This window comes from Lactuca serriola, chromosome 3 (assembly GCF_051521515.1).
Source record: "Lactuca serriola cultivar US96UC23 chromosome 3, Lser_US96UC23_V15, whole genome shotgun sequence".
NCBI classification, from domain to species: Eukaryota; Viridiplantae; Streptophyta; class Magnoliopsida; order Asterales; family Asteraceae; genus Lactuca; species Lactuca serriola.
Window position 1 is genome coordinate 64,163,039 of NC_136410.1, and position 26,440 is coordinate 64,189,478.

At 39.2% G+C, this 26,440-nt stretch overlaps 1 non-coding gene across 1 annotated transcript; it reads right to left on the bottom strand.

Moving 5' to 3' along the window:
* Positions 1–9,851: 9,851 nt before the first annotated feature.
* LOC145096633 (small nucleolar RNA R71) lies at positions 9,852–9,958 on the bottom strand. Its single transcript, XR_013704007.1, has one exon. It is a non-coding gene; the product is annotated as a small nucleolar RNA R71 (small nucleolar RNA).
* Between the last annotated feature and the right edge of the window lie 16,482 nt (positions 9,959–26,440).

The window sequence follows — 26,440 nt, forward strand, 5'->3', positions numbered from 1 at the left end:
CATTAGTCAATGCGACTATACCTCTACATAATATTTATGATGGCAATTTGCTATTAAAATAACTCTAAGTTCAACTATGAAGTTTACTAGGTTCGGGTACGCGCCTTGGATACTTCACTTGCACTATTGTAATCCGAATCATATTGTTGAGTCTACCACCATCACTTACATGAAACCTTTCATATTACCGCACTAAAATTCAAAACTAATTTCCATTTAGAGTATGAATCAGATTCATCCCTAAAAAAATATGTTACTATAGCTCTTCTTAATTATGTTCTCTACCATCTACAAGCAACCAATCCTTGGTATCTCTCAATACCTCAATGTGCTCTTTCCAACAGTCTAGTGATTCAGTCTAACAAATTTATGATACAGTCTCACGATGCTCAAAACATCCAAGACATGAGAACAAGCACTAGTCATAGCTGTTGGATTAGATGTCTAAGCCCATAACTATAATTTGTATGTACTTGACCCGATAATAGCATGGTCCTTTTGGGGTGCCTTCGCCATAACAATTTGATAGGATGAATTATGGAGAAAGAGGTTAATTATGATTTATTAATATATTATAAGAATAATATATTAATTAAGAAATCATATTATTTAATTAGTATTGATCATAAATTAATTTGGTGATCAAAGGGGACTAATTTAATTGAGGGGACTAATATTGCAATTATCTAATAATTGCAAGGTTGGGCTTGTGGATCCCTAAGAAGGGATGGACGAATATATGTGTAGCCCACATAGATTTCGTCCATAACGGGATTCTGGAATGATCTAATGGGTTGCTTAAGGCCTAAGAATAGAATCAGAGTTCCAGTCAAAAACCCTAACAACTCAACTATATAAGGAACCCCTAGGACTCCTAATTTCGACCACTTGATCCCTAGACGAACCCTATCCGAATTTTAGAGCCTTCCCACCTCTCTCATAATCCTCCGTTGCTACTTGGTGTTTGTGATGCATTTGAGGTGCAACATTTGAGGCACTAAGCTCTTGAAGGTGAAGATTAATCAAGCTACAAGAAAAGGTATTCATCTAACTTTGTATTAGTTGTCAATTTCTAAAAATTGTATGCTAGTTAGGGTTCATGCTTTGGATGATTAATATTGCATGTATAATTTGAGAAAAACCTAGATCCAAAGCATTAGGGTTGCATGTACACCATATGAATGTTGTAGTGCTCAAAACCCATCAGTGACATCAGAGCATATGGTGTTTTTCTATTATATTTGATGCATTAGTGTATTGTTCAAAGCAAAAGAAAAATCATTTTTGGTTTTGCCTGATGATCACGACGTGGTCATATTGGACCACGACGTGATGGCTTTCATTATGTGAAGTCAGTTGCTTTCACGACGTGAAGACGAGTCAGAGAGCAGATTTTAGGGATTTTGGCTTAAATTAGGTTTAGATAATTACCATAAGTTATTTTACTAATTAAAAAATTCAAATTTTGATATGGTAATGGATATCCTAATCTAATTGGAAGATAATGGTCAAAATTTAAGATAATTACTAGATTATATGATAAACTAATTATTTGTAAATTTTGAATTGTATTTATCTCGTCAAATAAAAGTGGATTAGGTCAAATTTAGATAATAGTAAAGTTATATGATTATTTTAATTATTTTAATTATTTCACAACTTGCTCTCAAGTTTTGGAATTTAAAATTTGTTTAAAAAAGTTTTAATTTTGAAATATTAAATTCTAAACCCTAGTGTTTTACAAGTTTAAAATACAACTGTTATACTTATATAATATTAAAAGCTTAATACTTATATATGTATAAGATTAGTCTGTTTTACCGTTAGTAGGCCTCATTCATGAAGCTGATCTAAAGGGGGGGGGGGGTTATATGGAAACTGCTTATAAAATGGTGGTTGAATGTGTGTCCACTCTCACCCACCGCTTCTATGATTGGTGGAGGGTCGTTAGCCGAGCGGGTAGGATAAGACATTTGAAAGACCCCAACTTTCGTATTTATGAAAGACCCAAACTTTCATACTATTCCAACATTATTCTTAAGTTACTTCCTCGAAACATGCTACATGCATATTTATAAAACAATATTTTATATAGATAAAGTGATTACAAAGAATTGGATACAAACCGACTAAGTTTTATTACATTTCATATCTACCCAGGAATCTACTATTCATATACATACATGAACATTAAAATACATAGAAATAGTATTAACTATTCTAAATCTTTCAGCAGTATAAAACTATATTGGATACTCATCACCTGCAATTGTTAAATATTGAGAGGGATAAGCGATAATGCTTAGTGAATTCAATAAATAGATACAATATAATCTTATGCCTTATATATATCAATATGACAGAAGCAAAAGGGAACAAGAACAACAATAGCATATGCGTATCATATGTCACGCTTTCAATATAAACTCAAGATTTGATTCAAAGATTTACGATCAATGAGACATAACAATTTCCATGCTTGATATGCATGAATAAAGCTTTTTGGCCCAAACGGCACAGAAGATATACAACTTCGGATTAACATTTTGGTAGATTTTAGGCTTAAAGCCCTGTCTAACCATTTGCCAATACCATAGAATAGAGTTCATTCTCTTACGGAGTCATGCTCTACATGGTCAGAGGCTACATACCAGTCCTATCTAACCTTCTGCCAATGCCATAGAAGAGAAGTCATTCTCTTACGAGACATGTTCTACATGGCCAGAGGCTACATACCAGTACCACCGTGAATCTAAGTCCTTTTACTGATCACATGGTCAAAGGTATAACTTTGCTATTAAAAATAGCGAATAAAAATAACCCGGGAAAATAACACTGAAAAGCACATAGCACATATAACACATAACATACAATTGTTCCTATATATTGAACTCACCTTAAAATAATCGGGGGTTAAAATAGTAACTTGAGCAGCATATCGGCTCCAAATATGGCTTTATTTGTTGAAAACCGGGAGAATTAGCTAAAAACCGGACTCTAAAAAGGTAGAGCTTCAAAACCGAAAAGATAAATTTTTTCGGGATTCTCGGGAGTCTCGGGGTGTGTTTCGGGCTTTAGAATCAGTACCGGGGCTTCAGGGGATGTCGGGATCGTAAAAATATTGAAAGAGGGGGTGAAAATGCCAAATTTCTAAAACTAGCCGAGAGGGCTCGCACCCCTTATATAGGGCTGAGCTTCGGATCCGAAGCGAAGGGAAGGAGACGGTGGCTGCGAGGTTCGGACCAGATGGCAGCTTCGCAGGGCTCCAGCGAGGCTCGGATGCGAGGAGTCATCAGCTTCAGACGCGTCATCGGCTCGGTCTTCGGCTCGGACAGCAGGTTGCTCGCAGGTGGGTTGCGCATGCGAGGGTGATCAATGCGAGGCGCGTCGGATAGCCATTGGACCGCACCCTCGGTCGAATCAGCATGCGACACACGAGTAGGGCACGAGGCAGGCATGCGAGTACCACGTGACGACTTCGGACTCCTGTGCGACACGCGTCGCTTCTCGGGCATTGCCACGCAGCAGCTTCGGATACGTGGCCAACTCCGAGCGAGGGTGACGTGGCATTTCACTATTCATGCGAATTTTCTTGAAAAATGTGCAAAAACTTCTAAAATCCATAACTTTCGCATACGAGCTCCGTTTTTGACGTTCTTTATATGCACGCGAAGCTAGAATTATGCTTTACAACTTTCGTTTAGACTTCGTCGGCTAATTTTGACTTTAATTTTAATATTATTATTTTTAACAGACCGGGACAGGAAAATCCGTTAAAAATTCATAACTTCTTCATCCGACGTCCGTTTTTGTCAGACTTTTTACCGTTGCACTACTAATGACGAGACCTTCAATTCTCGTTTAGGTTGTGTCGGCTAAAAATCAGTCGATCTAAAATTCGAGTTTTTAGCTGTCTACTGCTAAGCTGAAACTTCGAAAAATCATAACTTATTCATACGAAGTCAGATTCAAACGGTCTTTATATGAAAGTTGATTATTTTCACGAGTTCTACAACTTTCATTTACATTACTAAGGCTAAAAATTAGTTTATCGAAAACTAAATTTTTACGCGACAAGGTATTTTTTGGATTTATCACGGATCTTCGTTTGGTCATAACTTCTTCGTTATAACTCGGATTTCGATGAGGTTTTCGCCTAAATGTTTCTAACGAGATTATCTACAACTTTCAATAATAAAATTTTACTTGTTTCAAATTTTATATTTTCGCTAAATTTTCATGATTTGGCTATTAATTGGAATCTCATAAGACTTTCAACATTTTATGAGTGATTCTAAACATAGTTTTACTTCATTTCTAGTAAAAACTAGCTATTAGAACTCAACACTCAATTTTATTCACTTTTAATAATAACAATACACAATTTCAGAACGTGTATGTTACAACATTAATTCCTCATTAATAAGTATAATGATTATTATAAAGTAACTAAATGTTTTTATAAATTCCCAATCTTAGTTACTTTAGGAAAAATGTGAAAATGATGCTATTCCATGAAATTGCACTTTACACCTTGCCAAGTTGTTAGTGGAGCGTGTGTGGTTAACCGACACACTAACTTGGACTAACAATGGTGAGGGTAGCTCGAGAATTATAATAGATCAATGGAGTGTGTGTGGTTAAACGGCACATTAATTAGGTGGTAAACTACTCGAGAGTACCAAGCTAATTTGCATGGTTATTCACACCTTGTTTGTGATCCTTGGTATCCCAATCAGAAACTTGAAGGGCATAAACGGGATTAAACATGCCATTGAAAAGTTCAATGAATCTCAAAGAATCGAGTAATTTCAATTCATTTAAAACCTAATGTTTTTTTCGTTTTTCATGGTGGAAATTGGTAAATCGTCATTTACCTACCTTCAAATATTTTGCAATTGGATTACGACATCCCTCTTCCGAATTGTAGAATATTGTGTTGGGTCTTAGCCTTAATATTTCATTTGGGTGTTATATTAAGGATTCTTATCTAATCTAAACTTTGTCTCTTTTCTTTTTTAGATGTCAGGCTCAAACTCCTCCAACGCCAACTCCTCGAACCCACTTTCTCTCTTGGGCATTTGCGGGAGGGTCACATTTGATGGATCCAACTTTAACGATTGGATTCGCAACATTCGCATGGCCCTAAGGTACAAGGACAAGGAAGAGATTCTCGATAAAGAACTCGTCAAGATCAACAAAAGTACTGCTACTCCCAAAGAAATTACCACGTATAGGGCTCAATGCAAAGAGGCGACAAAGGTGTCGTGCATCATGGTAGCTACTATGACTCCCGAGCTTCAAAAGTTCTACGAGGACTATTGGCCTTATGACATGCACCAATATTTGATGGATAAGTACCATCAAAGTGCACGTCAAGAAAGGTACGAGATAGTTGGCTCGTTAATAACAACCAAAATGAAGGTTGAAGAGTCCATCATGAGCCACTTGCAAAGAATGCAAAGATATGTGGACAGTTTGCTCAAGTTGAATGTCAAATTTGATGAAGAGCTGGCCATTCATATTATCTTCCAATCTTTACCTCCGTGTTATATTTTTTCAAGATAACTTATCATATGAACAAGGATGAGGTGACCTTGAGCAAACTTCAAGGGTTATTAAGAACTGTTGAAACTGGCTTAAAAGGCAAAGTTATCGCTTCAACTCCTATTATTGCTACCCCTGTCTTGGAAATTGGACAAGGGAAGGGGAAGAAGAGGAAAGCTCCTTCTAAGAGCCACAAGGGAATGTCTCATGATGGTTCTTCTTCAAGTGGAACCAAAGGTGGTTCTGCTACTCCTTCGTTTAATCCTAAAGATGCAGAGTGCTTCTACTGTCACGATAAAGGGCATTGGAAACAAAGCTGCCGAAGTATCTACAAGATATCAAGGATGGGAAGATAAAGCCCACCTTCGCAGGTATTTACACTATTCAATCTAATAACTCATCACATGCTAGTTCTTGGGTCCTTAACACATGGTGTGGTTTTCACATTTGTTCTGATTCGCATGGTCTAAGAAGAAGTAGGGAGAAGATGAACTTGATCAAGGGGAATAGGAGAGCGTCGCCTGTCACCAAGATTGGAGTTTATTCTTTATTTCTTAGTAATGGGTTAGGGTTAGATTTGAACGACTGTTGCTACTCGTCGGAAATGGCGAGAAACACTATTTCTTTTCATGGCTTATATAAACAAGGTTTTAGATTTTTGTTTAATAATGAAATTGGTTCTATTCGTGCTTTCTATAATGGTAAATTTTATTTTAAAGCATTTCCTTGTAATGGTATATATGAAACTGTGATGGTTGTAAACAACTTAGGAAATAGTGTGTTGCATATTGATTCGTTGTAACATCCATAAAAATCAAGCCAATTTAAAACTTTTTAAAATATCCAAAATACCATTTATTGGTACAAAGTGTTTTCAAAATAGTTTAAACATCAGAGTTCCGAGAAATCATTATCATAAATCGAGGAAGTGTACGGTCATGCCTTCGCCTTCCTGCGGTCATCCACGGTACCTAAAACAATAATAGATAAATGTAATCTCGAAGGCTTAGTGAGTTACCCTAAAAATACCAATGTCATACCGATATAACCATATCATATAAACATATAAGCAACCACAAAACAACCATGCATCTCGAGTGTACAGTGTGACTGGTTCGCCCGCACCGGGCCTTTAGTCCTCCTGGTCCACTCTCTGAGTCTACAGTATGACTAGACCGCCCGCACCAAGACTTTAGTCTATCTGCCCCACTCTCCGAGCCTCGACACATCTGTACCACCCTCTCGGGGTTTTCAGCCTATCTGAACCGCTCGTCGGGCCTTCGGCCTGACTATGTGCCCTCCTGGGCCTGCAGTCTATCCAGGCCGCCCTGGGTATGGTGGCCTACAGCACGAAGCAGGACTCGCCTCAACCCAACCCCCATACCAATCAAACAATCATGTGCACATAAATATCATACGCTAGCATGTATATAAAAGATAATCATACCGATCTAACAAATCACTAACACAACAACCATCCTATAACCAGGATACCGACCTATCCGGTCACTAACATAACATCATCCTATATACCATGATACCGACCTAAACCAAGTCACTAACGTAATACCATCCTAACTATCAGGACGCAGATCCAGCAGATCAATAAACATATCAAGCAAATACCCGGATACAATTCCGATAAAGGGCCAGCCTTGGTGCCTTAGACCCTGTTGATATAGTGAGGATAACTCACCTCGTAGTGCCGGTCTGAACTGAAGTATTGACTCCCGAAGTGTTGTCTCACCAAAAATCCCGAACTATCCAAAATAATGAATGTTGAGTCAACATATGGGCTATCAATCCTGACTAAAGGGGGTCCATATAGTCCATTTTGTCTTTTCTCTAATTTAGGCCAAGGCCCAATACCAAAACAAAATCCAACACTAGGTGGACTTTCCAAGCCCACTAGTGGCCCACATTATCTGACTTATGATGGCCCAATAAGTCCCAAAGAACTAAAATCCCCTACATGGCCCAAACCGAGGCCCAAGAATCATAAGGTCCATATCTGATGAGTACAATGGGCGTACTCATATGTACGCTAGGCGTACTAGCTAAATGGTGAGTACGCTTGGCATACCGACATGTACACTCAACGTACTCCCCTGTTAAGTCACTTTCCCATTAAGTGCTTAATACTCCAATCCAGAAGCTACAATCATAGATCCAAGTCCTTTCTAACGTCTTAATCCGTAAAGTCACTGACTTGGTGACTTTGCATGACCCTAATAAGCCCAAACTCCAAAATAACATTCCATCCTCATAGAAATGATCTTAGCTCATGCATGAATCCAATAAGACATTCAAGATGGCAACTTTCTACCTTAGGGACTCATTTTGAACTGAGAGTGGCAACTCTAAGTCCACAAATCGGATTTGAACCATAAAGTTCTATACTTGGGACAAAATGACTCCAAAATCAAACTACACTAGATAAAAGCATTCTTGAGGAAAGTTATGAACTTTATACCTCCAAAGAGTCTCAAATAATGATGCTATTCTAGATCTATAAGCTCAAACTTCCCAAGTCCTTCCTTGCCAACTTCTTATTTCCTCTTCTAAGCTTAAAAATCACCAAGATGGCCTCTCAAGATCATGATCACATAAAAATGAAGGGATGAGACGTTCTAGGGTTTTTCTAAGGTTGGGGAGGTTGATAAGGGGCTAGGGTTCAAGTCCTCATGTTCATTATATAGTGCTTGACCCAAAAATTAGGGTTTAGTGTCACTGAGCGTACGTTGGGCGTACATCTTGTATGCTGGGCATACACCTCCAACACCCGCGACCATTTAACCTTCTACGATGGGTGATATTTCCATATTTATACCTATTTTTAGGCAATATTTAATTACATTTTTATTAATAAGTTGGTAATTTGTTTAGAATAATGGTACTTATGAGCTTAAATGTTATTTGCAGCCAAAAAGAAGACATTTTGAAGAAAAGGGACTAAAAGCGTTAAAGAAAGAAACTTTGGGAATTAAAAGATTAAAAGAAAAGAAAATCTGGAAAACGCATTCTCACGTCGTGGGAACTTGAAGATTCACGACGTGAGAGTTGGTTCTAGATGATATGTACGCGGGTGAAGGAATCCTTGACGGACACGGTTATCTGAAACTCACGACGTGAATATCTTATTATTCACGACGTGAATTTGTAAAAATCAGCAACTATATAAACCGTTGACGATTACGAATAGAGGGGACTTTTGGCTGAAGAGAGGAGTTCCAGAAGGCGAATTTAAGCAGAAGAAAAGTTCTGGGAAGAGGCTTTCAACACCAAAAGAGTGAAGGTCCACAATTTAGTTTATTTATTTGTTAACTAGAACATGTTTCATATTACTTTGATTTTTGTTAGTGTGTTAGTTGCTATTATGAGCAGCTGAATCTAGCTACTCTTGTTTAGCTAGATGAAGCTTATAACTTATGAATAGCTTAATTTTTATGGATTTATTTAGTTGGTAAATGCTTGTGTTTGATTTGTGGTAGCCTAGCATGCTTGTGTTTGTTCCTCTATTTGCTTGATTACATGTTCTGTGTAGCTTAGTGACCATTAATTCCTTGTCCACCTAATGATTTAGTAAACATTAAATTGTTAGAGCTAGGATTGACCAATCTTAGTTAGTAATTAGAGTAAATAAACATAGCTGTGTTAGAGAACGTGGATTGTGACTATAACTGCGTTTGATAATAAATCTTACATAGCATATTTATATTGATAATTGATTATGTGTTTAATTGTGTGTGACCATACATAGTTTGACATGAATTAATTAATTATTGGTAAAGTTAGAACTAAATTACTAATACAATTAAAACCAACTTGATAATCCATAATAATTAGCTACCCATAAGGATGGAGTGGATTCGAACTAAACAAGAGTGTGTTTTTACTTATTGATTGGATTTGAGTAAAGTTCATCTGATCTTGTAAAATCAGATAAAACCCCCTTTTAAACTTGTTAATAATTAGGTTAATTTAATAGTAAGTAGATTAATTAGTAACACCATTCCCTGTGATCGACACCCGACTTACCCAAGCTATACTGTAATCTGACTAGATACACTGCCTATAAGTGCATAGTTAGTTTAAGTTTGTTAGGTTATAAATATTAAAATTAGTGAGTACTTTCGTGCACATCAAGTGTCAATAGAAACACCGTCTTGCTTAGGATGCTTCCCATTACTTTCAAGGGAGCTGCTAAGGATTGGCTAAAATCACTTCCACCGGGCACAATCACCACTTGGGCTCAAATGCGTGAGAAATTTCTGGACCAGTTTTGCCCACCATCCAAGATAGCTAAACTCAAGAAGGCAATAGCCAACTTTGAGAAACAGCCGGGGGAGTCATTATACGAAGCATGGGAGCGGTACAAGGGCTTACTCAGTAATTGCCCTCAACATGATCTAAATGTGCAACAAGAGATGTCGATTTTCTATGATGGGGTCAACGTTATGATGAGACAACTCCTTTACTCTCAAGGACCTTTGACAAAGAAAAATCCAAGGGAGGTCAAGGAGCTGATTGAAGAATTCGTGAAGCACTCTCGCGAATACCACAACCCTAGGCAAGATGGAATCAAAGGCGGTGGAGGGGCCCAAACTAAAGAAATAGCAGCTGTGATGGCTATGCTGAATAATTTGGATCGAAGGATAACGCAAATGGACCAGTCAATACATGCCATAAAAGTGGGTTGCGAGAGATGTAGTGGTCCATACTTGACCAAGGACTGCAATTTAGATGAGTTTGGGAACAGAAAAGCTCAAGTATGCTACTCGAGTGGGGATAAGTTTGATGAGGACTGGAGGAAACCAAAGAAGGAGTGGCTGCCATATGAAGAGTATAAGAAGCAAAAAAAAAAGAAAAGTATAGGCAGATAGGTCGAGGCTTCTATCAAAAGGAGCAGCCACCAGCCGAGAAGAAACCCGATCTAAAGACCATGTTGATGAAGTTTATGGAAGCTTCGGAAAAGAGACACGATGCCACTGATTTTGCTATTATTCAACAGAAATCTTTAATAAAGAATCAGCAAGCCTCCATCCATAACCTTGAAGTACAAGTTGGTCAACTAGCCACTCTAGTTCATGAGAAGTTATCCCCGAAAAATCCCGAAATGAAGGCCCAATCTCATGTAATGGTCATAGACACTGAAGAAGAAGCCATCTCTGAGTTCCTGGAGGCATTGGAAGAAGAACCACAGCAGCCTGATCCAAAGTTGAAAAAGCCCAAGCTCGAAAATCATGAAGCTGCTGAATTCCAGAATTCACGACGTGAACCATATAAGGTCACGACGTGGGCCCGTCATGAACAGAAAAATTCTGTAGCTGGTTCGGTTTATCAGCCGCCTTTGCCTTTTCCTTCCCAAGCTACTCTTAGTCCACTGGAAAGAGAGCATAGAGAGTTTGTCAAGCATGTGAAGGGGATCCCGATTAATACCACCTTTGTCGAGTCCTTATCCAAAATTCCCGAGCATCAGAAATTACTGCAAGATTTGATAGACACTCGCAAGCAATTAAAGAAGCATGCTAAGGTGATTCCAAGTGAACAAAGCTCAAAAGATGTGTTGGGAGAGACACTGAAGAATATGGGAGATCCTGGACGCCTCACTCTTCCGTGTGAATTTGGCAACAAAATGAAGGTTAATGCTTTAGCCGATTCTGGGGCTAACATTAATTTGATGCCTTATTCATTTTATCAGAAGTTAGAAATTCAGAAGATGAAGGCTACAAGAATGACTATTCACATGGCGAACTGTTCAGTGACACAACCCCGGGCATCGTGGAGGATATTTTGGTGAAAATTGGAAAATTTGTTTTTCCAATAGATTTTGTAGTTTTGGATATGAAGGAAGATCCCGATGTTGCATTTATCCTTGGACGTCCATTGCTTAACATTGCTGGAGCTTTGGTTGATATTCGCGAGTCTAAGCTCACCTTGAGGGTTGGTGATGAAAAAGAAGTTTTTCGAATAGAAGATGGCTTTCCAAAGGAACATGTTCAAGAAGAGGTGTTCACAATCAATGAAGATAATGAATTAGAAGAACTGGAAAAGCTTATGGAAGAAGAGATCAAGGCAGTTCATCGAGTCAAAAGAACAAAACCTAGAGCATCTATACCATATTTGGTTGAAGTCATAGCTTACAAGAGTCTACCTTCTTGGGTGAGCAAAGAAGATGATGAGATGACAAGTGATGAAGAGGAGGTTACTTCAAGGGTGACAAAGCTGGTGGTGAAAGAGGAGGAGGATGCCATGGAGTGCAAGGAAGAAACTAAAGGGACCAAACGCAAGTTTGAAGAAGAGGTCAAAGCTAAAAAAGAGAATTCAAAAAAAGCCTACAAAAGGCGAGTTCAAGATTACAAGAGGCGATTCAAAGAACAAAAGATCCTAGTGGTGGATTCTTCTGAGGACTCAACGTAGGAGGCACGGAGTCCAGCTCAAGACTCCAAGAAAAAGAAGCGCTTCTCGAGAGGCAACTCGAGTTTGGTTTGCAAATTTTTTTTCTCTTTCTTTTCTTTTCTTTTTGCATTTTAGTCTTTAAAAAAAACATAGATCATGTCATCCAACTCTATTAGAACATAATTAAACACTGAATGTAAGAACCCTAAAATGGAAGTAGTAATAATTGAGAATTTAGTTTAAAGTCAAAATTGAATTAGTATAAATTTTCTATTCCAGACTTTATTCACGATGTGATGTGTAGAAATTCACGACGTGAATCGTGAATGAACCAGATAAATACTCAATGATATAGTTTAGCCCATTAGACTAAGAGGCCCCAGATCAATCCGTGAGTGTATGGCCCAGTTTTAGTCCAGATGACATTCACGACGCGAATCTTTACGAATTCACGATGTGAGTTTTCAATTACACGGGACCACAAAATAAAGCCATAAACAAACCAGTTGACCCCATTTGTTTATACCGCACAAAGTAGAAGCTAAATTTGGTCCTCCCTTGGTCCCCATTGCTGCGATTTTAGCCGACAAATCTACACGTTTTCTTTGTGCTTACATACTACTTCCATCAAAGGTAACGATTTCTAATTATTAAGCTTCATTTTTCTTTAATAGCTGAAATTAGGGCTAGGGTTTGTTGATATGTTAAATTGTATGAAATAGCTCTAAGATTCGTAAATTACCCTTGGAATGTTGTTGATTAATGGTTGAAAATGCTATAGGAGTAAACCCCAAGCAATATCATGGCCGATTCATACAGAAACCAGAACGAATTTTCGAACCTGTCTACGAACTCACGACGTGAATTCTTAGGAATTCACGACGTGAATTCTGAACTATGAAGTTTCTTTGTTTTTTTTTATTTCTAAATTGTTGGGTTGTTGTTTTGGCTGTGTTGGTTCCCTGTTTTGCAGAAATGGCACCTAGAAGAGACTTACCTCTTGGAATTGCAAGCTTACACCCATTTTACGAGTTTCCAACCACTACACCCCGGGAAATTTACACGCGATGGAATACTCGGTTGGGATGGTTCTACAATCGAGAGTTTGCTGTGGCTCCCATTATTCAGTAGGCGAGGTTGAGGGAGGTTGGCTTGGTTGATAGGATGTCCCAATATCTCACAAAAATCTTTTTGGGGGACGGATTCCAATTTGTATGCAAAGGGTGGTTCAACCATTTTAACATCCAGGAGCGTGTGTACAAGGAGCTATGCGTGGAGTTCTTTTCCACGGTCACATTTCATGACAATGTCAGAGATCCCACTTTTCCCCATGCTTTGGTGTTTCGGTTAGGCGGGGAGTATCGGGAGTGCAGTCTAGTAGAGTTTTCTCGCCGTATGGGGCTCTATGAAGCTCATGAGACCATCACTCATGAGTTTATTTTGTTTTTGAGGGATGCCATGCGGGTCTATGCTGACGGAGTTTCGGGGCCAGAGTTTTGGAGTAACATTTCCACTGGAGTGTTTAATTCCGGTGTATCGCCCGAGAGTAGCATCAAAAGCCCGATACACCGCCTCATCCATCGTTTAATCACTTTCTCCATTCATCATAAACGCCACGGTGAGAAATTTACTAAAAGTAACTTGTTCTTTTTATGGTGTATCCTGCAACCAGGTGTTTGCTGCAATATCCCATATTTCTTGGCCCTGTATTTGGCGGACTATGCGACAAGCGCTCATCCTAGAAGCCCCATTTGTGGAGGGCATTTTGTTACCCGATTGGCCCGCTCTTATGGCCTCCTTGTTCCTGCAATTACTCGTTCCCTAACATGTATTAAGGGGAATGAGTTTAGCATGGGGTATCTGGAAACAATGAGGGTGGTGAAAAATTATGGCACACATTGGGGAATCCTTGGCGATGATGATGATGATGACAAGGAGCCGGCCGACCAACCTGCGCCAGAACCGAGACCGAGGCACAGGAACGTGAGAGGAAGGGGAGACCGCGGGCAGCCAATACACCCACTTGCTTCCATGATCGGTACGGCTTTTGGAAGTGACATGGCTGGTTATTTTGACCAGTTATCGTTAAGAGTAAATTGGATCGGCGGTACTATGGAGAATGTTGTCCGACATCTTGGAGTGGAGCAGCCGCCTCATTTGGGATATCATTACCCGATTTGCCCAAGATGGACGGAGTATGGTGGACGTGGAGGTGATGGAGTTGGCACTAGTGGAGCACATAATGATGAGGAGGATGATTGATTGTTGTTTATTTTTGTTTTTATTGGTTTTAGTTTGTTTTTATTGTGCTTTATTTGTTGGGATTGTAAGAACTATTTGAATATTGTGTTACTTTTATTCTTCTTTGGTGGTTGTTTCTCAGAAATTGCTAGGAGCGCCTAGAAAGGATAGCGAGGTATAAGTGCGTACGTCTTTAGCTGGGAGTGTTTAAAGCCGAGAGTCGAGACCCATATTTTCAAAATAAGTGTGGGGTGAGTCAAGAGAGTGGAAAGTCAGCGAAAGAGTCCAAAAACTGGTGAATTTAGAAGAGTCTTAATACATTAAGACATTGGATTGAATTGTGCACATTAGAAGATGATTTGGCAATGTATTTCTGTATGCCCTGTTTTCACAATGTGAACCCTAATTATTCACATCGTGAGTTAGTTTTCAGGAGGTTCCCAGAAAATGCGTTAACACGACTTCACGACGTGACGTTTTCTAATCTCACGACGTGAATCGATGTTCTTCATAAGTTTGAGGCTCTTGACGTATTATTATTCCATGGGTTGATACTATTCTTCTTGTCATTATTCTGGAGATTATTTTGGCTCATTTTTACTACCATACAATGTGGTGTATGCTTACCCACATTGTTCGTTCTATTTTGGAGATTTACACCACATTTGAAGACGATTGAAGGCTCGATTTCATGTTTTGCCGGTACATCCCTTATTTCGCGAGTTCTAGATCCAAGTTTCTATTTTCGGAGTACATATTCAAGCTGCACGTTTTCCACACTTTTGGAGATGTTTAGCCACTATTCCAGGGGAGTCTGTTCCTTTTTCTCCCTTTTCTTTAATTTTGATTTATTTTATGCATACAATGAGGGCATTGTATGAAATAAGTGTGGGGTAGGGGTAGAAGAAGTAAATTGCTTGATAATGATAAAATTTGATAGTAAAAATTTAAAATTTGAAAATTGAAAATTTTAATAATTGAATCTAGTAATAATAATTTCAACTGTAGTTGCTAGTGTTATATGGGATGATCCGATAAAAGTTCAAATGTTTAGTTGAGCCAATACACGTTATAGTGCATTTGTGGCCTCCCTTATTTTAGTGAAATCATGGAACAAAAACATAACCCCGCTTGGTTTGAGGGATGCAATATGTTTAGCAGCCTAAACCTGAAATGTATCCAGGAAAATTGTTATCGTTAACCAATAAAGGTTGAGGTTGAGCGCCTCTGCTTAAGCATGTAGGTTTTGAGTGAAAAAAGTGAGGTACATGTAATAAAAAAAAGAGAGAATTGCTAGAAAAGTTTGAAGAATTTTGGAGCAATTAAAGTGAAGATCAAAAGATCAAAATTCCAAGAAATTCAAAAAGTTGAAGATACCAAAAATCAAACAACAAGGTGGTGAATTCAAAGAAATCAAAGATCAAATTATCAAGGAAGTAAAGAATTCCAAAAGAGCTCCATAGTGGTATCATAGATTGTAATTCTAGATTATGTATGCTTAGGTTGCTCAACTAAAAATACCTTGAGGTTAGGAGGTTTTCAGCGGATGGATTCGGAGGGTTGCATAAAATGAGCATTATTCGGAAAAAGTGGGCAAGTGTTTATGAAGATTGTGAGTATTTAAAGTATGGGGGGGGTACTTTAGGAAAATTTTAGACACAAATGCATGCATTTAGGTCTTGGCATAATGGCTGAGCTGGAGTCGGATTGTTCTATATGATGTTAGTAATAAAGGGTTAAGTTTAAATTTGCTTGAGGGCAAGCAAAGTCTAAGTGTGGGGTATTTTGATATTACCATATTTATACCTATTTTTAGGCAATATTTAAGTACATTTTTATTAATAAGTTGGTAATTTGTTTAGAATAATGGTACTTATGAGCTTAAATGTTATTTGCAGCAAAAAAGAATACATTTTGAAGAAAAGGGACTAAAAGCGTTAAAGAAAGAAACTTTGGGAATTAAAAGATTAAAAGAAAAGAAAATTTCGAAAAAGCGTTCTCATGTCGTGGGAACTTGAAGATTCACGACGTTAGAGTTGGTTCTAGAAGATATGTACGCGGGTGAAGGAATCCTTGACGGCTACGGTTATCTAAAACTCACGACGTGAATATCTTATTATTCACGACGTGAATTTGTAAAAATCAGCAACTATATAAACCCTTGACCATTACAAATAGAGGGGACTTTTGGCTGAAGAGAGGAGTTCCAGAAGGCGAATTTAAGCAGAAGAAAGTTCTGGGAAGAGGCTTTCAACACCAAAAGAGTGAAGGTCCACAATTTAGTTTATTTATTTGTTAACTAGAACATGTTTCATATTACTTTGATTTGTGTTAGTGTGTTAGTTGCTATTATGAGCAGCTGAATCTAGCTACTCTTGTTTAGCTAGATGAAGCTTCTAACTTATGAATAGCTTAATTTTTATGGATCTATTTAGTTGGTAAATTGCTTGTGTTTGATTTGTGGTACCCTAGCATGCTTGTGTTTGTTCCTCTATTTGCTTGATTACATGTTCTGTGTAGCTTAGTGACCATTAACCGCATGAACTAGTCCACCTAATGATTTAGTAAACATTAAATTGTTAGAGCTAGGATTGACCAATCTTAGTTAGTAATTAGAGTAAATAAACATAGCTGTGTTAGAGAACGTGGATTGTGACTATAACTGCGTTTGATAATAAATCTTACATAGCATATTTATATTGATAATTGATTCTGTGTTTAATTGTGTGTGACCATACATAGTTTGACATGAATTAATTAATTATTGGTAAAGTTAGAACTAAATTACTAATACAATTAAAACCAACTTGATAATCCATAATAATTAGCTAGCCATAAGGATGAAGTGGATTCGAACTAAACAAGAGTGTGTTTTTACTTATTGATTGGATTTGAGTAAAGTTCATCTGATCTTGTAAAATCAGATAAAACCCCCTTTTAAACTTGTTAATAATTAGGTTAATTTAATAGTAAGTAGATTAATTAGTAACACCATTCCCTGTGATCGACACCCGACTTACCCAAGCTATAATGTAATCTGACTAGGTACACTGCCTATAAGTGCATAGTTAGTTTAAGTTTGTTAGGTTATAAATATTAAAATTAGTGGGTACTTTCGTGCACATCAATGGGCGTACCCCAGCTTACGCTGGGCGTACTCATCTAGCTGCCACCTTTACAATGCGTGGTGCTTTCTTTCCACTTCCTTTCAAACCCAGGGGACAAAAGTGACATAATTCAAATCCGAGGGATGAATTTGAAGATACTTGAAAAATGGGATGTTGCAACTCCCCCCACTTAAATTCGTTTTCGTCCTCAAAATCATTCCTTACCATCCTCGGTCACCCGACATCCCGAGGGGCACCTCCACAACCATGACATCTGACGTCTTTCGAAAGAGATTAAACCCCATGCAAAACTCTTCGTTACAGAGAAGACAAATTCATAAACCCATGCGACACACAACCCTACTCTACCTAAAACCTGCAATCTGGAAACCTGAATTCAGTCTGACTCCCTAACAGACCACTCATACTAACCATCGCTAGAACTCTTCCTATTACTACTAACAACTACTCAGCCCTGGGATCCTGAGGTTCCTACCTAAAAATAGAACCATGGATCATATTCTGTTGAACCCCTGTGCCTACGACTTACCGTCGGCCCGCACCGGGTATCTTGGCCTACTGCATAGAGCAGGACCGCCTTAGTCCGAAGCCTGTTGCGGCGAACAATTTAGGATAATGCTCCTGCATCATGGAGTTTGGCTCCCAAGTCTACTTGGATCCTTTCCGATGTTGCCACTGGTCTCCCTACATAGTTCAAGTGTTTTCCAACCTGAACATCACCCAACGATACAACCACCTACTCATCCAATATGTGCCTTTTGCAGCTGCTAGACATGAAAAGCGATGTGAATCAAACCGAACCTTTTCAAAAGGTCTAACCTACATGCCACTTTGCCAACCTGACAAAAATTCTGATGATCCAAAGTATCAGAAACCCAACTTTCCCTCTTCCTGAAGCGATCCCTTTGTGCTGACAGGTTAAAGTGTCCTTCAGCTCCCAAAATATCATACATAATCAATCCACTAATAAACATGAACACTCATGCCTAGCCCAATCAGCCATGGGATGGAATACCAGGCATGCCTACGACGGGTCCAGTCATCCCTAGGATGGAATACCCTCCTATCCCACACATAATTGGCCCAATCAACCCTCTGGTTGGAATACCAAACACATTAGGTCCAATCATTCATAGGGTCCGGTCATCCTCAGGATGGAATACCCTAGATTGGAATACCACTAAATACATAACCCAGGTCTAAACCCATAACTTGAGATCCAAGGATCTATCCCTGCATCTCCTCCAAAATCCTCTGATTCGACACAACCGAGTACAACTCACCCGAATCTCAACAATACATCCATTCGAACGCGCTCCTACAAGAGACATAACCTACACAATATCTATGCCCACAACCTATGACTGGAGTACCCTTACATGGTCCTCAACATAAGTCTGGATTGCCTCTGAGCCCACATCATAAGTCTGGTATGCCCTCTCCAGCCCTCAGCTCATGACTGGAATGCTCCCCATAACCTATCGACACCGTTGTCGTCACTTCAGTTGGACCATCACTCCATCTTGGAGATTCCCACCTCCTCCATTGCCCAAGAAGGCCTAACTAATGTCCTTCACAATACCAACAAGTTTCATAGTACTGAAACCTCACCCTACACTATCCCCTTATTGAACAAGTTGCTACCCCATAACACATATATACTCCGAACCTTGTCATATAACTAACAAAATCCATACAAAGTCTTCAGCATACTCCATCAACATGTTTAACACTTGGGGACAGACCTACTGATTACTATAACATCACAACATAGTCAATACCCGCACATAGATCTACAAACACATATAGAGTCTTTAGCATGACTGGACCGCCTCACCAGGCCTTCAGTCTATCTGGACCACTCTCAGAACCTTCATCATGTCTGGACCGCCTCTCTAGGCCTTCAGCCTGTCTGGACCGTTCTCCGAGCCTTCAGCCTAACTGGTACGCCCCACCGGCCTTCAGCCTATCCGCACCGCTCTAAATTGTTGAGCATCTCCCTGGACCACCCCTCCTGGTGATCTTTCCCATGCATACTGTTCTCACCCACTTGGGGTTTTGAATTCCTGATCCATTCCGTGGACTCTAACCCTGACCTAACCCTAGGCCTCATATCGATAGTCCACCTTCTCAGAAATCCGTGGTCTGATACCTAACCCGCGTTTCTACCACATATGCTAAATAACCCACACACCCGTGCTGAATGTACTGCTGAGCCCTAGCAGCTAACAAAACTCTCAATCTATCAATCCATAAAAAACCCTCAGAGTCGAGCACACCCTCGGCCGAACACTCGAACTGAACTCAATTCATTACTAGAACCCCAACCTGGTTCTTTGAATTTTGCTATCGAGCACCAAGAAGACGTGTTTCTTATGTTGGGTAGTTTTATCGTACCCCCAACCAAAACAACCCTCAAACCAAACAGCCAATGGGGCCTCCATTCTCCCTGTCGAGTTGTGAAACTTATCCCCGTTTCAAAACCTCTCCCGCTTCTGCATCCCGGGGTAACTCTCCCCCAATTAGATTCGACTAAGCCTTCACAATACATGAAAATTGGAGGATTCCCAATCCTTCTCACTTCCAAATGATCGTTCCGATGAAAACCAACTCTTCCCAACTAATGATTCATTACTAGCCAATCCCAATTGATAACACACTTCGAAGAACCAAATGAACACTTCCTGAATCCCAGTGAAACCGACAGTCACTAATGATTGAATGACCCCACACTCAAGTCCTGAAGACTAAAATATAGATGCTCCAACTAATACCTCGACGACGAGCTACTTCCCATGGCGCTTTCGTCCGGCAATCACTAACGGTTGCTAAAACCACTGAATCCTGAAGATGCTGAATAACCCTTCTATAGGACCCTATCCACAGACGTCCCACATAATACCCCTTTTCCAAAGGTGCTCCAAACAAGTCTCCTGCTTTCGGGCTCTAGAAATCATTCCATTCAGGGTTCGCACCCTGACTCATTCACCTGCTCAAACGTCCACAGTTGAACTACAGTAGCTGAAGCAACCTCTACCCTAAACTAGGCTAGAAACTACTCCCCATACATAGTCTACAATCCAAAAGTGCAATAGGTCGCACAATCAATCCTTACCGCACGATATAAGAGATCCAAGACAAACCAAACCTCACAAAATACTGATGCCACATCGACCCACCTGTGCTCACTGGCGTTGAAATAATGCCTCCAATCCCTGCAACTAACTGACCCCGAGCTGGAATACAACCTGATCCTGGGGTCACAAGCCTGCTCACTCCTTTGAGCTCAAAAAAACTGAGAGGGCACAATCCTTGTCCTATAAAATGATAGTCCAATCCATCAATTAACCATGTAGGTCTTAATAGAGCCAAACATCTGCGGAAACTGTCCTCGGACAATCTCAATCACCTCCTCCCGGATGATCTCACTGACACGATCCTCTGACAATACTAGCCTATCTTGGCTGCCAGCTTCCGATCCTAACCTGGATCCGGTCTCAAGACGTCTCAGATAATCCATACAATAACATGGAACTAACTTCCAACTAAACCCCAGGGGTAGTGACTTCCTTGCTACGCCTATGGGTCCTGTGCTTTCAGTAGTACGGGCCCATACTACCTTCCACACATACCCATATTTGTCTCAAGTATCACCATAATACCCTAACAATATGTATAGACATAGAGAGCGCTCAATCCTCACTCCTAGAGGAATGCTAAATATCTCATAACTGGCCTACCGACCTCGCAAAACCAACAATCCACCAACTGCCACCCGACCCTCCATTGGTGCCAGTTAACTATTGCATGAATACGATCACATACCGCATGGCTTAAACAATCTTAGACTAAAAGATTTAATCCCACAACGGTTGGACTCATACAAGAGCTACACAACAGGGCCAAATCCCTTACCTTACGACCATTTAACCCATGTAGCATGTGACTTGGAGTATTCACCCAATAATTAATTCACACGCGAAAGATTCATACAACAATCAATGAGGTACTCTACATAAGATAAGGCATCACAGATCAAGCAATTCTATCATACGGTTCCTGAGGATCCCTATCTTATCACTAGCATGTTGTTCTAACATATCACATAATCAAATAGCTGCATGGTATTTTAGGGTCTACTTACTGGCTCCGACTAATCATACACTTCGCATCCTCGTTTACTTATTTTTAAAACCATTAAAAATTCATTTTGAAAATCTTTCCTTGATTTGAGACTGGATTCAGAGAAGTGTTCCTCCAATTCACTCAAACCAAGGCTTTGATACCAACTTGTAACATCCATAAAAATCAAGCCAATTTAAAATTTTTTAAAATATCCAAAATACCATTTATTATTACAAAGTGTTTTCAAAATAGTTTAAACACCAGAGTTCCCAAAAATCATAATCATAAATCGAGGAAGTGTACGGTCACGCGTTTGCCTTCTCGCGGTCATCCGCTGCACCGGAAACAATAATCGATAAATGTAAGCTCGAAGGCTTAGTGAGTTACCCCCAAAGTACCAACGCAATATCGATATAACTATATCATATAAACATATAAGCAAACACATAGTAACATGCATCTTGAGTCTATAGTGTGACTGGTCTACCCGCACCGGGCCTTCAGTCCACCTGGTCCACACTCTGAGTCTACAGTATGACTGGATCGCCCGCACCGAGGAGAAAATTCCTGTTGAACTTATTGACGAGTCCCTACCTCTTATACGTTCTAGTAGAGTTAGTGTTCCACCCGTGTTATATGGTTTCCATATAACTGTTGAGGGTGATATCTTTATTAGTGTTAGTACACTAATAAATATGGATGAACCTAACAACTACAAGGAATCCATGACAGGCCCGGATTCTGCAAAGTGGAAAGAGGCGACAGACAGCGAGATTCAATACATGTATGACAATCAAGTTTGGAACTTGGTTTACAATGTACTGGGTCGTAAGATGGTTCGGTGCAAGTGGATCTTTAAGAAGAAGTCGGACATGGATGGGAGAGTGCACACGTTCAAGGCACGATTGGTTGCGAAAGGGATTTACTCAAACCCTTGAGGTTGACTATGATGAGACCTTCTCACAAGTGGCCAAGATCAAGTCTATAAGGGTTATGCTAGCCATAGTTGCATTTCATGATTATGAAATATGGCAGATGGACGTCAAAACTACTGTACTTAATGGAAATTTGACTGAGGATGTTTACATGAATCAGCAGAGGGTTTTGGTGGATGCAAAGTACCCGAACAGAGTGTGCAAGCTTGAGAAATCCATCTATGGATTGAAACAAGCATCTCGCAGATGGAATCTTTGTGTTTGGATGAGAAAGTCAAAGAGTTTGGTTTTTCGAGAAGCAAGGATGAGTCCCGTGTATATGTCAAAGCTAGTGGGAGTATAGTTAGCTTCTTGGTATTGTATGTGGATGACATACTACTCATAGGAAACGACGTCCCAACCTTGCAGGAGTTTAATTCCTCGCTTCGGAAATGTTTTGCAATGCAGGACCTCGAAGAGGCTGCTTATATTCGAAGGATAAGGATATTGAGAAATAGGAGTAAGAGACTAATAGGACTTAGTCAAAGTACTTACTTGGATAAAGTGTTGAAACGTTTTATCATGGATAATTCCAAGAAAGAGGAGTTATCGATCCAGAGCAATACCAAATTGAGTAAGACTCAAAGCCCGAGTACTGATGCTGAGATAGCGGAAATGAGTCGAGTGCCATATGCTTCCGCCGTTGGTTCGATCATATATGCTATGCCATGGACTCGCCCTGATGTGGCTTTTGCCTTGAGCATGGTTAGGCGATATCAAGGGAACCCGAGGGTAGAGCTCACTGGATAGCAGTAAAGAACATTCTTAATTATCTACAAAGGAAGAAGGACTGGGTTCTCATACTTGGTGGAAGTGAAGACTTGAGAGTGACATGGTATAGTGATGCTAGTTTTCAGAGCGACAAAGATAACTTCCGCTCTCAGTTGGGATGGGTATTTACCCAGAATGGAGGAGCAGTGACTTGGAAAAGTTACAAGCAAGAGACTGTAGCTGATTTAAAGTGCGGATCAGAATACATAGCAGTGAGTGAAGCATCGAAGGAGGCGATATGGTTGAAGAACTTCATCGAAGACCTTGGAGTTGTACCGGCCATAAAGGAGCCTAGGGAGATTTTTTACGATAACGAAGGAGCGTTTCCTTGACCAAGGGGTCGAGGGATCATGGGAGATCCAGGCACATCAATAGAAAATAACACTTCATCAGACATCAGGTAGAAGAGGGACTCCTCGTAGTAAAGAGGTTATCGTCAGAGGAGAACCCAGTAGATCCCCTCATAAAGGGTCTTAGCAGGGTTAAGCACCTACATCATGCGAGGAGCATTGGTCTGAAGGACGATTTTAGTTTTAGTGATTAGATAGTTATTTAGAAACTTGTAATAGATAAAATGTAATTGACATTTGATGATTGAAAAAAGGAGTTTTATTTATGAGTAAAGTTACTATCTTGTGTCAATTGTTTACTATTGTTTCACTTTTGCGTGTTTTAACTTCCCAAATAATAGTATTATTTGAATTATCCTCAGTCGATCATACTTTGGAAGTAGGCTATGAGGTTAGACTCTCATGAATTGGTTTGTAGATTGTCTAAGCGTATAGACATGGAAAAAGGTTGTTGTAACGTTCATGAGTGCTCTTGAAATATGATTTGAGTATTGGATTAAACCCACGCCCATATGAATCACTTCATTGAATTTATCACGAGTGATTGTTAGACGATAATATCGTATAGTCTTTAAACCGAGATATATGAGCTGTTGTTTACAAGTTGGTTGTGCATTGATAGTGCGTAAACGCATCAGTAACTTGATGATATAAAACGTATTGTTGTGTACGATTTAATAAGTAAATAGTACAAACATATAAGTCAAATTTTATCTGTTCCTTTTATCCTAAGAGGATTAAAAGCGATATCTTGGGCCCCTCGATGATTTTGTGTTGACTTATGTGTCGGGCTCGGTCAAGACTCAATTAATGTGTTCAATTAAGTTATATGTCAAACAAATCAGAAATCGTGAAACAAACTGTTGGGAATTGAGAATGATTATGTTCCATGTCTTTGTCCACACAATATCTTGAGAATAGAGGACTACATGATCCCTTATCTAAAGGACGCGTTATTGACTAGGTCAGAGTTCGAAAGCGGCTTTTGAGAGCTACGATTGCTAAACGGATTTTGAATTCGTACCTGTAGTTATAGTTATTAGACTTATCCAAGTGGAAGACTGTTGGATTAGATGTCTAAGCCCATAACTATAATTGGTATGTACTCGACCCGATAGTAGCATGGTCCTTTTGGGTTGCCTTCACCATAGCAATTTGATAGGATGAATTATGGAGAAAGAGGTTAATTATGATTTATTAATATATTATAGGAATAATATATTCATTAAGAAATCATATTATTTAATTAGAATTTATCAGAAACTAATTTGGTGATCAAAGGAGACTAATTTAATTGAGGGGACTAATATTGCAATTATCCAATAATTGCAAAGTTAGGCTTGTGGATACCTAAGAAAGGATGGACGAAATCTATATGCAGCCCACATAGAATTCGTACATAAGGGGATTCTAGAAGGATCTAATGGGTTGTTTAAGGCCTAAGCAGAGAATTAGAGTTCCAGTCAGAAACCCTAGTAGCTCAACTATATAAGGAACCCCTAAGACTCCTAATTTCGGCCACTTGATCCCAAGAGGAACCCTAGCCGAATTTTAGAGCCTTCCCACCTCTCTCATAATCCACTATTGCTACTTGGTGTTTGTGATCCATTTGAGGTGAAGCATTTGAGGCACTAAGCTCTTGAAGGTCAAGATTAATCAAGTTATAAGAAAAGGTATTCATCTAACATTGTATTAGTTGTCAATTTCAAAAAATTGTATGCTAGTTAGGGTTCATGCTTTGGATGTTTAATATTGCCTGTATAATTTGAGAAAAACCTGGATCCAAAGCATTAGGGTTGCATGTCCACCATAAGAATGTTGTAGTGAGCATACATGGTCGATCCTATATCCGAAGCATATGAGACTCGACTCATCCTATCATTTTCATGATTGGAATAAAAGACTTTGAGATTCTCTCAAGTCCTTTCTATGATGCATATGAACAATCTCTTTCTTGGAATTTTCCATGTTGATACTTTTCAACACATTATTCATATATGGTCTTTGATTGAATCCTATTAAATATTTTGCTCTATACTTTTAGATCCGAAGACCAAGTATCAATGTCGCTTCCTCTAATTCCATCATAGCAAAATAATTCCTGAACTTAGGGACATTGTTTCCTATGAGAAGTATTGTTATCAACATGTAATACCATGAAGACAACAACACTCCCTCTAGCTTTGACATGTACTCAAAACTCATTTGGACTTCTAGAAAGACAATACTCCTTAACTCTTCTCACGGAAACACAAATTCCTGCTACACGATGCATTTTTAAGTTCTTAAATAGACTTCTCAAGCTTACACACTTTGTTTAGATACCTTGTATGTTTAAATCCTTTCAGGACATGTAATACATCCACTTTACCATATCTTATAATCAAAGAAGGCAACAATGACAACAAATACCCAAATAGACATTTTCTCAGCTACCGGTGAGAATGTTTCCTCATAATAATTTCTTAAGTATGAGAGAAATACTTTTCCACCATACTAGCCTTGGGAGTGTGTGTACATTCCTATCCATGTAAGTCTTAATGTTGAAGATCTAATTGCAACCCACTGTTATAAGACTAGGCTTCAGATCAACCAATTTCAAACTTGGTTATCCTTCATGGACTGAATTTTGCTATCCTTAGACCCTTCTCATTGGTAGCCTCAGTGCCTGTCATTGCTTCCTAGTAGCTATTAGCTTATCCAAATTGATTAGTGTTTAATCATTAACCAACATGTGACCTTCTACATCTAACAATCCTTTGCCTCTATTACATGTTCATGTGAGTGGTGATTAAGTCATCTTGCCAACAAACAAGACTCACATACATCATCCAACCCAAAGTCGAATGAATCCAAGTTTGGTCCAATTGGAGCTTGGTGATGCGATTCTTATTTATGTGGCCAA